The 18,998-nt window shown below is 43.4% G+C and overlaps 1 pseudogene; it reads left to right on the top strand.

The window, feature by feature from the left end:
- Positions 1-7,314: 7,314 nt before the first annotated feature.
- Positions 7,315-14,629, top strand: LOC108635073 (annotated as a pseudogene).
- The last annotated feature ends 4,369 nt before the right edge of the window (positions 14,630-18,998 follow it).

Below are 18,998 nucleotides of genomic sequence, written 5' to 3'. Positions count from 1 at the left end.
GTAACTCATATGCAGAGTACATCATGTGAAATGCTGGGCTGACTGAAGCACAAGCTGGAATCAAGATTTCAGGAGAAATATCAATAGCTTCAAATATGCAGATTAATACCAACATTATGGTAGAAGAGGAGAGGAACTAAGGAGCATTTTGATGAAAGTGGAAGGGGAGAGAGAAAAAGCTGGGCTTAAATTTCAACATTCAAAAAACAAAGACCATGGCATCCCCGTCCCGTCACTTCATGGCAAATAGATGCGGAAACAAAGGAAACACGGACAGACTTTATTTTCTTAGGCTCCAAAATCACTGCAGATGGTGACTGCAGTCATGAAATTAAGAGATGCTTGCTCCTTGGTAGAAAAGCTCTGACCAACCTAGACAGCATGTTAAAAAGCAGAGACATTACTCTGCCAACAGAAATCTGTCTAGTCAAAGCTGTGGTTTTTCCAGTAGTCATGTATGGATGTGAGAATCAGACCATAAAGAAATCTGAGCCCCAAAGAACTGATGCTTTTGAACTGTGGTCTTAGAGAAGACTCTTCAGAATCCCCAGGACTGCAAGGAGATCAAAGCAGTCAATCCTAAATGAAATCAACCCTGAATATTCACTGGAAGGAATGATGCTGAAGCTGCAACTCCAATACTTTGGCCACCTGATGTGAAGAACTGAAAGTACCCTGATGCTGGGAAAGATTGAAGGTGGGAGGAGAAGGGGAACAGAGGATGAGATGGTTGGATGGCATCACTGAGTCAATGGTCATGAGTTTCAGCAAGCTCTGGGAGTTGGAGATGGACAGGGAAGCCCTGGAGTGTTGCAGTCCATGAGGCTGCAAAAGGTCAGATATGACTGAGCAACTGAACTGAACTGAACTGAACAGGCTTTTCATTGCAGTGACTTCTCTTGTGGTGGAGCATGGGGTCTAAGCACACAGGCTTCAGTAGTTGTGGTGCTTGGGCTTAATTGCACCTTGGGCGCATGTGGGATCTTCCTGGACCAGGGGTTGAACCTGTGTCCCCTGTATTGGCACATGGATTCTTACCCACTCTACCACCAGGGAAATCTAAAGCACTTCTCTAAAAATGATTCATGATTTATTCAATCATTTTGCTATTGTTGAACTTAGAAGTTAGGATGTTTCTAAATTCTAATGTTATAATAAACACTGCTCTGAGAAACATGAAAGTGAAAATTAGTCGCTCCAGTCATGTCCGACTCTTTGTGATCCCATGAACTATATCCTGCTAGGTTCCTCTGTCCATGGAATTCTCCAGGCAAGAGTACTTCCTGGACTTGGTTGCCATTTCCTTCTCCACGGGACCTTCCTGATCCAGGTATTGAATCCTGGTCTCCTGCATTGCAGGAAGATTATTTGCTGTTTGAGAATTTGTACATAAATAGCTGGCTATAGCTGACTTTTTATCTTCATATTCAAGGTGGAAATCTTATTAAGTCAAAAAGAATGAACATTTTTTTTCTTTTTTTCTTTTTATTATTTATTTATTTATTTTTAAAATTTTATTTTTACTTTATTTTACTTTACAATACTGTATTGGTTTTGCCATACATTGACATGAATCTGCCACGGGTGTATACGAGCTCCCAATCCTGAATCCCCCTCCCACCTCCCACCCCATATCATTTCCCTGAATCATCCCTGTGCACCAGCCCCAAGCATCCTGTATCCTGCATCAAACATAAAACTGGCGCTTCATTTCTTACATGATAGTATACAGGTTTCAATGTCATTCTCCCAAATCATCCCACCCTCTCCCTCTCCCTGAGTCCAAAAGTCCGTTCTATACATCTGTGTCTCTTATGCTATCTCGCACACAAGGTCATCATTACCATCTTTCTAAATTCCATATATATATGTCAGTATACTGTATTGGTGTTTTTCTTTCTGGCTTACTTCACTCTGTATAATCGGCTCCAGTTTCATCCATCTCATTAGACCTGATTCAAATGTATTCTTTTTAATGGCTGAGTAATACTCCATTGTGTATATGTACCATAGCTTTCTTATCTATTCGTCTGCTGATAGACATCTAGGTTGTTTCCATGTCCTGGCTATTATAAACAGTGCTGCAATGAACATTGGGATACATATGTCTCTTTCAATTCTGGTTTCCTCGGTGTGTATGCCCAGCAGTGAGATTTCTGGGTCATAAGGCAGTTCTATTTGCATTTTTTTTAAAGGAATCTCCACACTATTCTCCATAGTGGCTGTACTAGTTTGCATTCCCACCAACAGTGTAAAAGGGTTCCCTTTTCTCCACACCCTCTCCAGCATTTATTGCGTATAGACTTTTGGATTGCAGCCATTCTGACTGGTGTGAAATGGTACCTCATTGTGTTCTTGATTTGCATTTCTCTGATAATGAGTGATGTTGAGCATCTTTTCATGTGTTTGTTAGCCATCTGTATGTCTTCTTTGGAGAAATGTCTATTTAGTTCTTTGGCCCATTTTTTGATGGGATTGTTTACTTTTCTGGAGTTGAGCTGCATAAGTTGCTTGTATATTTTTGAGATTAGTTGTTTGTCAGTTGCTTCATTTGCTATTGTTTTCTCCCATTCCGAAGGCTGTCTTTTCACTTTGCTTATAGTTTCCTTTGTTGTGCAGAAGCTTTTAATTTTAACTAGATCCTATTTGTTTATTTTTGCTTTTGTTTCCAGTATTCTAGGAGGTGGACCATGGAGGATCCTGCTGTGACATTTTTAAGGCTCTTAATGATAAATAAATATTGTTAGATTATTTTCTGAAAAAAAAATTCTAATTTATATTTTGTCAATAATATACTACAGTGCCTATCAGACTTTGCCTTCATTAGGATGGGGTATTCTGGTTTTTCTGTATTTTTTTTTGATGGCTATTAGGCCTCTTTATTTGGATGAAAAACATTTGAAACGTGAAACCATGTGACACAATCAGCGCCAACAGCATCACAAAACATCCTTAATTTATCAGGGTAAGAATGAATGTGTTTGTGTTATTTTATTATTTTTTACTCTTTTGCTGAAATTTCCTTTTTACCTATTCTTTCTCTAGATTGTGAGCCTAATGAAAGAAGGAATTTCAATTTTTTAGGTATATTCTTTTCTGAGGATGTCTTTATCAACTCTTAACAGTTTGTGGACAACTCATCTCAGTAATTGGCTAGTGTTCCAAATGAACTGAGAACAAAATAACTCAAGATTCCATTATTATTATAACATCTTAAAGGAAGATCAAATAGAATATATTGACCCAAAGTAAGGAATTTGGTTTAAGTTTTTATACCAGGACTCTCTGTGAAAGTGTCATAATGCAAGTATGTCTGAGAGCCAGTGGGAAGTGACAGAAGTAATTCATTATGAGTAACAAAGTTCTGAAATGTGAGGATGATTTCTTTCCATGAATTAGATCACATTCAAGGTTATTTGTATAATAACATGAATGTTATTAATTTGCTTTCTTGACTATGAGAGATTTGTGGTGCCAGAGCCTGTCCATTGGTTACAGCAGTCCTGTCCATAGAAATAAAAAGTGAACCACATCTGTAATGTTAAATTTGTAGTAGCCATTTTAAAAGGAACAAGTAAAGATAATATCAATAAGACATTTTTACACCAGTGTATCCAAAATACTATTAACGTATAATCAATATAAAAATCATTAATGAGACAAAAAAATGTTTTTTGCTGTCTTTGAAATCTATTGTGTATCTTATCTTACAGTTATGGCACTTCTCAAATTTGGACCAGATGCAATTCAAGTCCTCAAAATTATCATGTAGATAGTGCTATTGTATGGGGTAACCCAGGGTTTACAGTATTAGCTAGCACTTTTATGGGTTCATGCATACTAAGTCGCTTCAGCTCTGTCCAGTTTTTTATGACCCTATGGACTTTAGCTCATCAGGCTCCTCTGTCAATGCGGATTCTTCAGGCAAGAATACTGGAGTGGGTTGCCATTTTCAGGGAGTGAATAGATGTTTCAGTAACTAGAAGGATGTTTCTGGTAAGTGTCATAGTTTAGATTCCCTGGTAGCAGGCTATGAGAAGGATTTGAGTGGAAATAGTTTATTTTATAAGTGATCCCAGGAAAACATTTGTAGGGAGTGAAGAAGTGAGACAGAGAAGGGAAGGAAGCCAGTGAAAAGTGTGTTAACAAGTTACCGCTTAGGCAACTCGGCTGCTTAGAGTGCTGGGAGACAGAATTGTTCCAGCTCACAGACAAGGACACTGGGGCATTTATCTCCCAGCTCCCCATCCATCACCAGCTGACGGTTGAATCCAGGGGTTTGGACTTGCCTTGACTATGGTCCCAAAGGGCTCCCACAGCTGGAAAAAGGCCCTTCAGCGGAGAGGTGGGAGATAAGCAGTGAACTCCTTAGTCCTGGAGAAGAGTCAAGAGAACACGAGCTGGAAAGTGACAGCTCCTGCTCCAGCAGGTCCCATAATCTAAGAAGGAAACCTAGTAGCCTTAGGAACCCCAGAGATTTGATGAATGGCAACCTACTCCAGTATTCTTGCCTGGAGAATCCCATGGACGGAGGAGCCTGGTGGGCTATAGTCCATGGGGTCACAAAGAGTCAGACACGACTGAACAACTTCGCTTCACTTCAGACTCTCCTTTATATCACCATGCTGTTCACTTATATGTCCCTAACTCCTAGAACAGTTCATGGCACACAGTAGGTGTTCAATAAATAGTTGTTGAGTGTATGACTTCCCTTTGGGTTCCTGCTTTACTCTTTCTAGCCTCTTCATGTGAATGGGAGGCATGGCTACCAGCAGTTATGGATCATATCCTTATAAGTTCCTGATCAGAAAGGGAAGAGAGGTTTTCTCTTTCTAGTGCCAGCCAAAAAAAAAAAAAAAACCAAAACCTAAAAAACAGCCACACCATTTGTAAACCTGAAAACAGTTAGGTCAGAAAGGTTAGGTAAAAAGGGAAGTATCTAAATCTCTAGTCCCCTGGCTCCAGATTCAGTCTTCTCTGTACAAGTCAACACTGGTTTTCAATGTCTCTTATAAATACCATGCTAGTTTATGTCCAGAATAGGATGCTAAGAAGTTTCTAAAGATCTTAGCTTAAAAAAAAAAAAAAAGACAGCAGAAGCTGAAGGGATTGAATGTATTTGGCAGTTTGGAGATGGCTAATTATGGTCCTGAGGTAGTTGTGGGGCCTGGACAGAACAGTCTGGGGCCGACTGACAAGGAAGTCACTAGACCTCCAACTCTAGCAACCAATTCCTTCCTTTTTGACGTAGAACTAGTAGCTGAGTGTTTACAGCACTGCAAAATGTAGGGAATGTAAAAGAGAACTGTAAATAAGGAGAAGTCTGGTACCATACCTTGTGGATTGCATTATCTGAGACAGAGCTAACACCAGAAAGGTAGGTTACTGAAAAATTACAATTTTCAGCTCTAATCACTTGTATTTTTTGCAACAGAAAATTTCAAACATGCATGAAAAGAAAGAAAATAGTATCATAAATTGTCATCATACCCATCAATACAAAACTATCAACACCTTGCTTTCTTATATGTTTGACTCATAAAAAATGTTTTAATATATTAAGGGTCTCTTTAAAATCAATTTCTCCTCTGGCATTAAGGTATAATTGACAAATATTATATAAATTTAGATGTTCAACCTGATGACTTGATTTACAGATACATTGTGAAATATTCATCACAACTGAGAGTCAATTCCTAGGTAGGTTGATAAGTCCAGGGTCCCCAAGGAGGAGAAAGGGATCCAGAGCCCTCAAGAAGAAGAAAGGGGTCTAGGGCTCTAAAGGAGAAAAAGACAAACTTTTTTCCTACATTGCTTTATCCTAGTCAATATAACAATGTAGTTTGCTCCAGGACATGTTTCTCCTTCTTGAGAACCTTCTGACTAATCCTGTCATCTTCCAGTGTGTGTTGTGGGAGTGAGTCTGGTGAAATATATAAGGCCTTGGTAAGACTACTTAGTGGGGGCACTCTCCATCCCCCGCCCCTGTCCCTCTCTGAGGTCTATGTCAGAAGATTTCTCTGTCCCTTTTCATAGTTTGATAAAAATCTGCTACACAAAAATGATTGAGTTATCAAGCCTGGTTCCTGGTCCCGAAGCTAAATCTTCTACTTTGGAGATCACAAATTGAACACCATTCACCATAAGCTATCACAACCAAGCCAATCCACATGTTCATCACTTGCACTTTTGCCATTTTCCTTTTTTTTTTCTTTTTTATGTTGAGAACTACTACTCTTTAAGCAAATTAAAAGCACACAGCAATATTATCACATTGCTGTACACCAGTTTTCTATAACTTACCTTTTCATCTTTCATAACTGAAGGTAAAAGCTGTCGTTAATAACACCAATTTTAGCTAAGGTATACGGAAAATTATCAAAGAATAATATGGTGATCTTGTTGTAGGTATCAATTTTGATCTTTTTTCATTTAGAGTAGAAGGGAAGAGAAATCGTTGAGCTGGTAATTAAACACTTATGAGCTGGAGCCCAAGATTTTGTTCATTCAGTCCTGCAGTGGTTCATTCATTCACACAGCATATTCTAGGCACTTTTCACACACACTGTCCATCTACCAGCAAAACAACCATGTTGAACCCCAAACTTGGGTCCAAGACCTTGGACAAGTGCTGTCCTTGAGCCTCATCTTTCTTATCTGTACAATAGGGATAAAACCTTCTTGAACAGGGAATTGTTAGAGTTGAAAGTGAGGTAAGGTCCCCAGCAATGTGCATATGTATTTTGTGACATATGTCACTGTTACTTATCTAGGTTCTGAACACATGATGAAAGAAATTAGGAGGCAGTTTCTCTCCCTTCAGAGTCCCCTTTCTCAATCTAACAGGGCAGCAAAAAACTCCCAGAGGTTCCCTCACAATGCAACGTGTGAGATGCCACAGACATCTCATGTGGGCTGATCATGCCTTCTGCCAGCTTTCTCCAGGCCTTCCCTGCAGCCCATGGGGAGCTTCAGAGCAGCAGAGGAGGGCAGAGCCTGAGCCTCACCTCTTCGCCTTCTGGGGGAGCGCCTGGGCTCAGAACAGGAGTTTCAGCGGAGTTTGCAGCTAGGTGGGATCCTTGGAGCTGGTTTGTTCGTGCTGTCCGGTCCCCCTACCCTCCTCCATCGAAGAGCCGGTGGCCTTGCCTCCCCCTTGGATGCGGCTCCTGGAAGCTTTGGCCTGACTGCCTATTCGTCCTGCAACCCCACACACGGCCCTACTTCTCCCAGAGCCCTGACAGCAGGGCAGAGCCGGTGACCTGGAGGCGACCCCCATGGGAGGTAGTGTAGTTGCGGGACGTGGAGACCGGGCAGGCTGTGGGTGCTCCACCCCCAGAAGCCTGTGGTTCTCCGGCCCGCCCAGCAGACCCCGGAAGGCAGACTGATCTCCAGCATCCACGTGGTCGCCTCCAGGAGCAGCGGGAGCCTCACCGCGGTCAGAGCTTCGCTGCGCCTCTCCGCTCCCGCCCCGGCCGGCACGATGCCGCCGCTGCACCCGACGGTGAAGCCCAACCCGCTGCAGAAAGCGAACCTCTGCTCGCGCCTGTTCTTCTGGTGAGCGCCCCCGGCCGTGATACGCGGCAGTCATAGCACCCTCCGCTGCCCGCGCCTTTTGGAAAGGGGTGTGGACCCTCCCAATGCTGTCCTGTTCCCTTCTGCACCCTGGGAAGGCGGAGCACGACTGGGCAAGGAAGTGGGGAGCAGAGGTGGGGAGGGGATCCGGTGACCTGGTAGCGGCGGTACAGGGTCTCCTTGCCTTGCTGCCGGCAGCCCCTCCAGAGCCAGAGAGCAGGAGGCCAGAAGGCTGCCCAGGGGGAATCACAGCCCAGTGGGAAAATGCACTGAACACCCCGCCTCTACTCTTACTGGCTTCGGCTGAACTAATCAGGAATTCCCAGTTCTGAACTGAAGCGTCTCACCCCCACCCCCACCCTCTACCCCTGTCCCCAGCCCCAAGCAAGCAGCTTATGAACAGCTTCCTTTATCTAATCAGTGCCCTGGACCATTGTTGTTCAGTCGTTCAGCCCTGTCCGACTCTTTGCAACCCTGTGATGGCAGCACTGCTGGTCTCCGTCCCTCACCATCTCCGGAGTTTGCCCAAGTTCATGTCCATTGCATCTGTGATGTCATCCATATAACTCATCCTTTGATACCTCTTCTCTTGCCCTTAATCTTTCCCAGCGTCAGACCCTTTTCCAGTGAGTCATCTGTTTGCATCAGATGACCAAAATACTGGAGTTTCAGCTTCAGCATCAGTCCTTCCAAAGAATATTCAGGGTTGATTTCCTTTAAGATTGACTGGTTTGATCTCCTTGCAGTCCAAGGAACTCGCAGAAGTCTTCTCCAGCACCACAGTTTGAAGGCATCAGTTCTTCAGTGCTCCACCTTCTTTGCCATCTTACAGTAATGTCCCCACCTTTTCCCACATGCCCTGTGTGACAGTGTGTTCCAGCTCCACTGGGTTCCCTCTGCCCCCATGTCTATGACCATGTATTTCTTTCCCTCTCCCTTTCTCCCTGTGTGGCTCTCACTGTATAACCTGGTTCCTAGTTGGGGCAAATTTCACATGGGTAAAAAAATGAGAGGTTTTTTATTTAATGATTGGGAACACTATTCTTGAACATGTTTTGCTTTTGCCTGGGACACACAGTCAGGACTGGAGGATTTATTTGATCGGCCCGTTTCCTTATTGTGAATTATCTCCACGTCCACCTTTGAGGATCACTCTTGGGATAGGATCCCTGAAGCCTGGGAGGTCTTTCCCAAACTCTAGACTTCAGAAAAGCAGTTCATGGTCTTGATGCCCGTGGTCCTGCCCAGGAATCATTTGGTTCTGAAACCATTGAAGGGTCCCTGAGCCCAGAGGAAACACACAGTTGAAAAACAGCTCAGAGAGTTGCAGCTCTTAACTAAAGTGTTCCATGTGGTAGCTGGGGCCACTAACTCTGTGGTCCTGAACCTTTGGGCTTTAATCACACTTGGATGATTACTGGTTGTTTTATTTCTGTACCATAACCAATTTATATTTCCCCAAATTCTAGTATTTCCTTCTTTTATGGGACAGCCTGGGGAATCTCCAGGGATTGAGATTTCCAATGTTTATTTTGATGGTGGTGTATTTAGTGTATGTAGCTTCATCTCTTGGCCATTTGGTGGCCCTTAAGGAAAGAGGAGCCTAGAAGAAGGAATATGGGTGTGGTTACTATACATAAAAATAAAGTAGGAAAAATTCTCCTTAACTTCAGGCAGAGCAAGGAACTTTCCAAACACCTTCTGTTTGTGAATTTTCAAAATGTGTGTGCCTGGAAATGGGAACGTGAGGACTTTTCATTGATTTGGGTAGGCACCCATTTCCAGTTTTCCTGCTGGAGGGAAAGGCACTATTACCTCTTATTTTATACTTGAAGGCACTGAAGCAGAGAGGTTGAGTAAGTTGCTTACTGCCACACAGCCAGTAAGTAATGGAGCAGGATCCCAAGTCAAGCAGTCTGGCTCTGAAGACGGTGTCCCTTGTATATGTAACTGATGTCACCAGATTGGTCTCCTTCCTTGTGCTGAGCTCCTAGCCCAGGCTAAGACCCCTTTTCTTGGCTGAAGAGGTTGTTTTTCCACTCAGCTTCCCACAACCAATAACTAAACTGATGGTGAGACTGGAACAGCACAAGTTTTATTCAATGACCAAAGAATGAAGAAGCGAGAGCTTAGTTCACAAATCAACTTCTCAACCCAATTTGGGTCAAGGTAAAAGCAAGGAAATTGAATCAATAGACGGAGGAATATTCATGACTTATCTGAGAACAAGGATGTGGTTTGGACCTGAAACTAAGGCAACACTCATTTTTAGTCCTTGTGTGGGTTGTCATGACCGTTGCCAGCTGTCACGGCCCGGGTGAGTATGCCATTTAGCATACTAATATATTACAGCAAATGCACAAATGAGGCTCAGGGCCTACGGCAGGTTAGGTTTTTCCCCATTTGGGGCCTGAAAGGGAAAGGTAGTCGCACAGTCATGGCCAACTCTTTGCGACCCTGTGGAATGTAGCCCACCAGGTCCTCTGTCCGTGGAAATCCCCAGGCAAGAGTACTACAGTGGGTTACCATTTCCTCCTCCAATTTGGGCCTAGCTAGTTCTAACCAGTTTTTCTTTTTCTCTGTAACTTCCTCCTTTGGGCCTGAGACTCAGACAAAAGCAGGAAGTGAAACTGAAAGAGTTAGTTACTCAGTCATGTCCAACTCTTCGTGACCCCATGGACTGTAGCCTGCCAGGCTCTTCTCTCCATGGGATTCTCCAGGCAAGAATACTGGAGTGGATAGCTAAAATAAATATGATTGTCAGCTGGCTGAAGTCCCAATTCTCACACCCAGATAAAGACCAGATAAAACTAATGAGGCAGCTGGGGACCAAAAAGCAGGAGGAGAATAATTGTAAGGGGTCCTAAGAGGGGCAGAAGCCCAGGAAGCTGAGATTGCCCTTTTGATACTGTCCCAGGTTTGTTCAGTTAGGGCCCTTCTTGTTCTGAATATTGGATCAATCGACTTTCTCTTTGAATTTTTATTGGAGTATAGTTGATTAATAATGTTGTGTTAGTTTCTGCTCTATAGCAAAGTGAATCTCTTATACATATACATATGCACACTCTTTTTAGATTCTTTTCCTATGTAGGCCATTACAGAGTATAGAATAGAGTTCTCTGTGTTATACAGTAGGTCCTTCTTAGTTATCTGTTTTATATATTACAGTGTGTGTATGTCAATCCCAGTGCCCCAATTTGTCCCTCCTCTCACCCCCGGTAACCATAGCTTTTTTTTTCTCCTACATCATGACTCTCAGTCTATTTTTTAAAGAGTTCATTTATTGCCTTTACGTAAATTCCACATATAGTCAATATCATATGATATTCATCCTTCTCTGTCTGCAAGCAGTCTTCTCTAACAGTCAGGTTACACTGTCTTCTACTTGACCACTCACATTAACATAGAAACAACAAGAAATAGCTGCAAGGGCACGGATTCCTCCTTGATCAGCCAGCAGGTAATCAGGAGCTATGCAGTGCTTGAGTGTCATGTGGACCAGAGGCCCAGTGAAGATTTCATATTTCTAAAGTTACAGCTGGGTTCTTTAGTTGCCCAGGCCATATTCTGGTGCCTTTTTTTTTTTTTTTTGCTTTTAATTAGATTTTTATTTTTATTTTTTTTAATTTTATTTTTACTTTATTTTACTTTACAATACTGTATTGGTTTTGCCATACATTGACATGAATCCACCACGGGTGTATACCAGTACCCTTTTTTTTGTTTGTTTGTTTATTTTTTAGTAGCTTTGGCTTTATGAATTGCTTCTCGTGCTAGGCTCACTAAGGATGCTACAGGGGCGACAGCTCCTTCCATTACCAGTCCAGTCCAGCTCCCTCCTGACTAGATGAATGGCTCCATTTAGATGGGAGGTGGGGTGAGTGTAATTAAAATCTCAATGTGACCTAGATTGGGGTGTGCACCTCTTATAGCCCAGTATCCACTAGTAGAGTTTTCTTGGAGACAATTAATGTTCCATTGTGGGCTTCCCTGGTGGCTCAGAGGTTAAAGCGTCTGCCTCCAATGCGGGAGACCTGGGTTTGATCCCTGGCTCGGGAAGATCCCCTGAAGAAGGAAATGGTAACCCACTCCAGTATTCTTGCCTAGAGAATCTCATGGACAGAGAAGCCTGGTAGGCTACAGTCCACGGGGTCGCAAAGAGTTGGACACGACTGAGCGACTTCACATCACATCAATGTCCCATTGTGGGTGGTCCTTGCCCCAGAGGCCTCGAGGACCCTCAGGGGCTCAACTGTGTTTGGGTTTTCTTGAGTCATGTTTAGACTAATGGTGGCGCCCTTCCATCCAGGATACTGCCTCCACAGACTAGACCCCCTCAGGTTTGGTATGATCCTGTCCCCAGAGCCCTTGGGCATGGTCTGTATCTAGAGTCGGTCATGTCTGGATGTGGAGGGCTCATTGGAAATATTGGTTGGGTCCCAAGCAAATAGGGATTTGACTAACACATACTCCTTTGCTGGGGTCGGGTGGCAATGGGAGTAATTGTTGTCCCTGGGCAGAAACCTGTGTATGAAGGGATTGAACTGTAGTTTGGTGATGTTCTCCACTGTTAGTGGAGTTCCTGAAAGTATCAGTTCATTTCAGTCGCTTAGTCGTGTCCGACTCTTTGTGACCCCATGAACTGCAGCTCACCAGTATTTATTCCCCAATTGAGGCTGAAAGTGGCAGACCTCACAGTCAGTAAAATTCCAGCCCTTATGAAAGTCTTGTGTTACATTTGAAAATAAATTAATTGGCCAGGAAGTGATAATGAAATGTGAAACCTGAATTCTGTTCATGGAGTCTAAGAATGAATTCCAGAGAATGCGCAAACACAGAGGCAAAGTTTATTTTAGAAGGTAGAGATACAAAGTCCTCAGCATAGACTCTGAGAGGGGGTGAAAGGCCCCCCAAAGGCGAGGATAATAGCAGTTTTATATCTTTTCTAGTATTGATCTGTACATTTTTCGTTGATTCATGACTTAATGTAAACATCACAGTGTCCAGTTTGTCGATTTTATGGCTTTTTTGGAACCCCAGTTTCTCACTTTCTCTAGACATTGAACACCATCCCTCGACCCTTTCTCAAGACCCCAGACCATTATTTAGGGACCAAATGTATGTTTTAAGTGCTAATGGTCTTCTTGGAGGTTTCTCTTGATAAACTGGACAGCAGTTAATAATTGTCTTGTCCTGGGTCTGAATGTTTTATGACCTTCCAGACCAGGAAGGGATTCCTTTGAATGCCTGGAAATTGGAGCAAAGAATGAGATGCTTACTTGAGAAGAGAAAAATTGAAATTAAAAAAGGAATTAAGAATTAAAATTTAAAAAGTCTTACAGTGTCTAGCAATTTCTGCTTCAATTATAGGGAGGACTATAAGAAAAATCAATGTATTCATTCTAGTTGTAAAGATGTTACTTATTTTTAGGACATCTTCAGACGGTCGGGGTCAGAAAGAGGCTCATGTGAGGGGAGTCTGACAGGGCTGTAAGCAGGTCAGGGTCCAGAGCCTGTTGGACTCACGGTGGTGTATTGTAACGTCATTCCCTGTAAAATTTCTTTTGTGTTATTAGCTGAACTAAGGAGGCCTTGAGACCACAAGGTTGCGTCTTATGTGAATCTGACTGAGGCATTCTTGAGTCTGGTGGGCTTCCCTGGTGGCTCAGTGGTAAACAATCCACCTGCCAGTGCGGGAGACACGGGTTCAATCCCTGAGCCAAGAAGATCCCCTGGAGAAGGAAATGGCAACCCACTCCATTATCCTTGACTGGGAAATCCCATGGACAGAGGAGCCTGGAGGGCCACAGTCCATGGGGTCACAAAACCAGTCAGACATGACTTAGACACTAAAAAACAACAGCAAAATCCTTGAGTCTGCTACAGGTCAGAAAAGTTAAGTGCTTGGTAGTATAGGAACGTATCTACAGCCTTATCCACCATGGCCATTCAGCTCTATTCTGTGCTCCTGAAGCAAGGTAACATTATTTTGATTTCTAAATGTATTTTTCTTAATAATTAAAGTAGATGTACAATGTATGTTCAGTAGACCACAAACAGGGTATTTTAGTTAAGTTATATTCTGTGTAAGTCAGAGTGACTTATCGACACCCTGATATACGTGTTTGTAAGCATATGTCTAATTTTCTCCCTACATCTTTGTATGGTTAAAATGTAGACTTTTTAAAAACAATGTCCATGAATGTAGGATTCTAATTAAAGATATGTAATTTGAATATATGTTCACTCTCCTTTTAATGTTTAACAGGTGGCTAAACCCCTTGTTTAAAATTGGTCATAAACGGAAATTAGAAGAAGATGACATGTACTCGGTGCTTCCAGAAGATCGACTCCCAGCACCTTGGAGAAGAGCTGCAAGGGTGAGCACAGGCAGCAGGGAGTACGGTTAGAAGACGTGAGAATTTCTCCATGGGGCCAAAGGCTTGTGGGGAGGGGCCTCTGCCTTCCTCTGGCATCTTCTGAGCCTCCTTCCCTGACACTGAACCCTCAGCCCTTCATGCTGACCCTGGGCTTAGCCCAAGTTGGAGGTTGGGGGAGCCTGTGTTCCCTGCGTGAGTGGAGGTGGAGGGAACCCCCAGCCATGGACTGTGGAGACCTAGCTCTGTCCCCAGAGGTGGGGTCCCTGGAGGACAGTGTCTGCCCTTCTGAGCTGTTCATGACCTGTGAGTTCAGCAAAGCTTAGCAGGAACTTGTTTCTAGAATCTGGGACTTTTCTCTGAAGACCTGGTCTGGTGCTTATCCTGGTGCTTCAGTGTCTGCACTGCTCATCTTTCGGGAGCCCTGCGAGCAGTTATCCAGCATCTATGGGCAGCCACGGAGCGCCCTGGAGTGAAGGCTTGTCCTCTGCTCTGTCCCTCCCCTGTTTTCCTGCTGGCAGGGCTGTTCCTCACTGTGCTTTGTCTTCTCTTCAGCAGGTACTGGGATCAAGAAGTGTCAAGAGCCCAGGAAGATTCCCGGGAGCCTTCTTTAACTGAAAGCGATCATAAAGTGCTACGGGAAATCCTACTTAGTTTGGGGAATGTTAACATTTCTTGAGGTAAAAGCTTTTCCATACAGTGCATTGATTTTGAGTATATGTGGGTCAGTCCTGAGATGGATGGACTGAGGCAAGGAGAGAACAGTGGTTTAAGGTCTGAAGGGTAAATCTCATCTAGGAATCATGATGTAGATCAGCAGTTGTATTTATCTTTAGAATAGACAGATTCTTAAAGGGCTTGACCTCTGGAGATTACTATTTTTCTCTTAACTGATTAAAATATAGTGTAATGGAAGGATAGCAGCACTGGAAAGATCTTTTATACCATGTTAGGGTGTTTTTGGTGCTCAATATAAATACTGAGTGACCCTTGACCAAAAGAAGATCTTACAACCTCAAGGAATATGTGTCCTGTGGTTTGGAGGAAGTAACTTCAGAGAATAGCAAGTAGGAGATGGCAACAAATGTAACAGATTCCAAAACAAAGGCCAGAAGCAGAGTTTCAGTAAAACATTTGGACAGTAAAAAGTAGAGGATTTATGTGGCAACAACAGACCTATGTTCAACAACATGGAACTGAACATTATTTTTCATACAAAGTTAAAAGCATATTGTATTCTCCTTCCTGACCACTTGCCCAGTCCACAGTCTCTTCGAGAGAGACAAGTTTCATCTAAATTATTTCATCCGAGTGATGACTGTCATTTATAACTTTATTGCTACTTCTGTCTTGGCTATTCCTTTGGAAAAGGTATATGGATTCATTACATATTCTAATGTATTATCTACAGATTGTAAGATAAAGTGAAACATGTATTGAGGATACTTTTTGAGTTGACCTGTCTTTATACTTAGAAATGTCTCTAAATAGTAGGCTTCCCTGGAGGAGAGTTCTGACGAAAATGTGGTCCACTGGAGAAGGGAATGGCAAGCCACTTCAGTATTCTTGCCTTGAGAACCCCATGAACAGTATGAAAAGGCAAAAAGATAGGACACTGAAAGATGAACTCCTCAGATTCGGTAGGTGCCCAATGGGCTACTGGAGATCAGTGGAGATATAACTCCAGAAAGAATGAAGAGATGGAGCCAAAGCAAAAACAGCATCCAGTTGTGGATGTGACTGGTGATGGAAGTAAAGTCCGATGCTATAAAGAGCAATATTGCATAGGAACTTGGAATGATTAGGTCCATGAATCAAGGCAAATTGGAAGTGGTCAAACAAGGAGATGGCAAAGAGTGAACATCGACATTTTAGGAATCAGACAAACTAAAATGGACTGGAATGGGTGAATTTAACTCAGATGACCATTAAATCTACTACTGTGGGCAAGAATCCCTTAGAAGAAATGAAGTAGCCATCTATAGGTCAACAAAAGAGTCCTGAAATGCAGTACTTGGCATGCAGTCTCAAAAATGACAGAATGATCTCTGTTCATTTCCAAGGCAAACCACTGAATATCACAGTAATCCAAGCCTATGCCCCTGACCTGTAATGCTGAAGAAGCTGAAGTTGAACAGTTCTATGAAGACCTACAAGACCTTTCTAGAACTAACACTCAAAAAGATGTCCTTTTCATTATAGAGAACTGGAATGCAAAAGTAGGAAGTCAAGAGATACCTGGGGTAACAGGCAAATTTGGCCTTGGAATACAGAATGAAGCAGGGTCAAAGCCTAATAGAGTTTTGCCAAGAGAACGACTGGTCATAGCAACACCCTCTTCCAACAACGACAAGAGAAGACTCTACACATGGACATCACCAGATGGTCCATATGAAATCAGATTGATTATATTCTTTGCCACCAAAGATGGAGAATCAGTATACCATCAACAAAAGAAGACCAGGAGCTGACTGTGGCTCAGATCATGAAGTCCTTATTGCCAAATTCAGATTTCAATTGAAGAAAGTAGGGAAACCACTAAACCATTCAGGTAGGACTTAAATCCCTTACGATTATACAGTAGACATGAGAAATAGATTCAAGGGATTAGATCTGATAGACAGAGTGCCTGAGGAACTAATGGACCAGGGTTCATGACACCATACAAGAGGCAGGGACCAAGACCATTCCTCAAGAAAAAGAAATGTAAGAAGGCAAAATGGTTGTCTGAGGAGGCTTTACAAGTAGCTGTGAAGAGAAGAGAGGAGAAGCTAAAGGCAAAGGAGGAAAAGGAAAGATATACCCATTTGAATGCAGAGTTCCAAAGAATAGCAAGGAAAGATAAGAAAGTGTTCCTCAGTGATCAATGCAAAGAAAGAGATGAAAGCAATAGAATGGAGAAAGACTAGAGATCTCGTCAAGAAAATCAGAGATACCAGCGGAACATTTCATTAAAAATGATGGGCGACAACAAGAGGACTGAAATGGTATAGATTCAACAGAAGCGGAAGATGGTAAGAAGAGGTTGCTAAGAATACATAGAGGAACTAGACAAAACAGATCTACATGACCCAGATAATCACAGTGGTGAGATCACTTGCCTAGAGCCAGACATCCTGGAAGGTGAAGTCAAGTGGGCCTTAGGAAGCATCACTAAGAACAAAGCTAGTGGAGGTGGTGGCATTCCAGTTGAGCTATTTCAAATCCCAAAAGATGATGCTATGAAAGTGCTGCACTCAATATGCATGCAAATTTGGAAAACTCAGAAGTGGCCACAGGACTGGAAAAGGGCAGTTTTCATTCCAATCCCAAAGAGAGGCAAGGCCACAGAATGCTCAAACTGCCGCACAGTTGCACTCATCTCACATGCTAGTAAAGTAATGCTCAAAATTCTCCAAGCCATGCTTCAATAGTACATGAACCAAAATCACTGCTGATGTTTACTGGTGCCATGAAATTAAAAGATGCTTGCTCCTTGGAAGAAAAGTTATGACCAACCTAGACAGCACATCAAAAAGCAGAGACATTACTTTGGCAACAAAGGTCCGTCTAGTCAAAGCTATGGTTTTTCCAATAGTCATGTATGGATGTGAGAGTTGGACTATCAGAAAGCTGAGAGCCAAAGAATTGATACTTTTGAACTGTGGTGTTGGAGAAGACTCTTGAAAGTCCTTTGGACTGCAAGAAGATGCAACCAGTCCACCCTAAAGGAAATCAGTCCTGAATATTCACTGGCTGATGCTAAAGCTGAAACTCCAATACTTTGTGTACCTGATTTGAAGAACTGAGTCATTGGAAAAGACCCTGATGCTGGGAAAGATTGAAGGTGGGTGGAGATGGGGATGACAGTGGACGAGATGGCTGGATGGCATTACCGACTCAACGGACGTTAGTTTGAGTAAACTCTGGGAGTTGGTGATGGAAAGGGAGGCCCAGAATGGTGCAGTCCATGAGGTTGCAAAGAGTCAGACACGACTGAGTGACTGAACTGAACTGAACTTCCTGGTGCTCAGAAGAATCTGCCTGCAGTGCAGGAGACCCTTGCTTGATCCCTGCATCAGGAAGATACCCTGGAGAAGAAAATGGCAACCCACTCCAGTATTCTTTCCTGAAGAATTCCATGAACAGAGGAGCCTGGCAGTGGTCCATTCCATGGGGTCACAAAGAGTCAAACCACGACTGAGTGACTGTTACTCACTCAAATATGGACTGGAGCTCAGAATAACATGTAAGACATTTGAGAGTTACTCAGCAAGCAATTGTTGACTTTCCCAGGTCACAGATGATAAACGCTTTCCTAGGAAAATATCATCCCCTTCCTTTGGAACAGAACCTGGAGTCCTATGTCTGGGCTGGAGCTGCCAGAGCTCCCAAGATCACTCCCTTCCCTGGGCTGCCCCCTCCCCGTGGGCCAGGTCAGCCAGGCCAGAGCCCACCATGGGGAGGAGCTCCAGCTTCACCATGAATTGTGCAGAACTCATGCACCCTCCATACAGGTTTCCATCCTGGGTGAGTTCTCATGAATTCTGCTTGTCTGGAAACCCTAGGGCCTTGGTGTGTACTTGTGAGTAATGCCAGGTGCCTGGTTGGATGAGTGGCCTCCAGGTTTAATGTTGGATCATATCCTGGAACAGGTCTTTCTCTGCTGTCCCTGGTTCTCTAGTTTCTCTTTGGTATCAGATGATACCTTGGCTTGCAGGCAAGTGGGTATCAAAGCATAGACCGTGTGGATTTTCTTGCTGTCCTGGGCTGTTGGCTCCTTAGGTGCGGTCACTAAGCCTCGAATGGATCCCATCCTAATATGATTCCTGGTCTTGGCTGTGGCAGCTCATGGGAGAAGCAGACATAGCGGGAGAGGCCGCAGGATCTGGGGTTCTTCCTGAGAGGGAATTCGCCCCACTGTGGTGCTGGGAGTGTTGATTTCAGAGTTTTCCAGACCAAGTAATACTTCCTGCTGGGGATCCAGGAGGGCCAGGCCTGGGGCTGCATAAGGGCAGCTGGTAGAGCCCTGGGCCCTCTTTTAGGAGACTGGTTGTTGGGTGGTCATGG

This window comes from Capra hircus, unplaced genomic scaffold, assembly GCF_001704415.2.
Source record: "Capra hircus breed San Clemente unplaced genomic scaffold, ASM170441v1, whole genome shotgun sequence".
NCBI classification, from domain to species: Eukaryota; Metazoa; Chordata; class Mammalia; order Artiodactyla; family Bovidae; genus Capra; species Capra hircus.
This window is presented reverse-complemented; position numbering and strand designations above follow the sequence as displayed.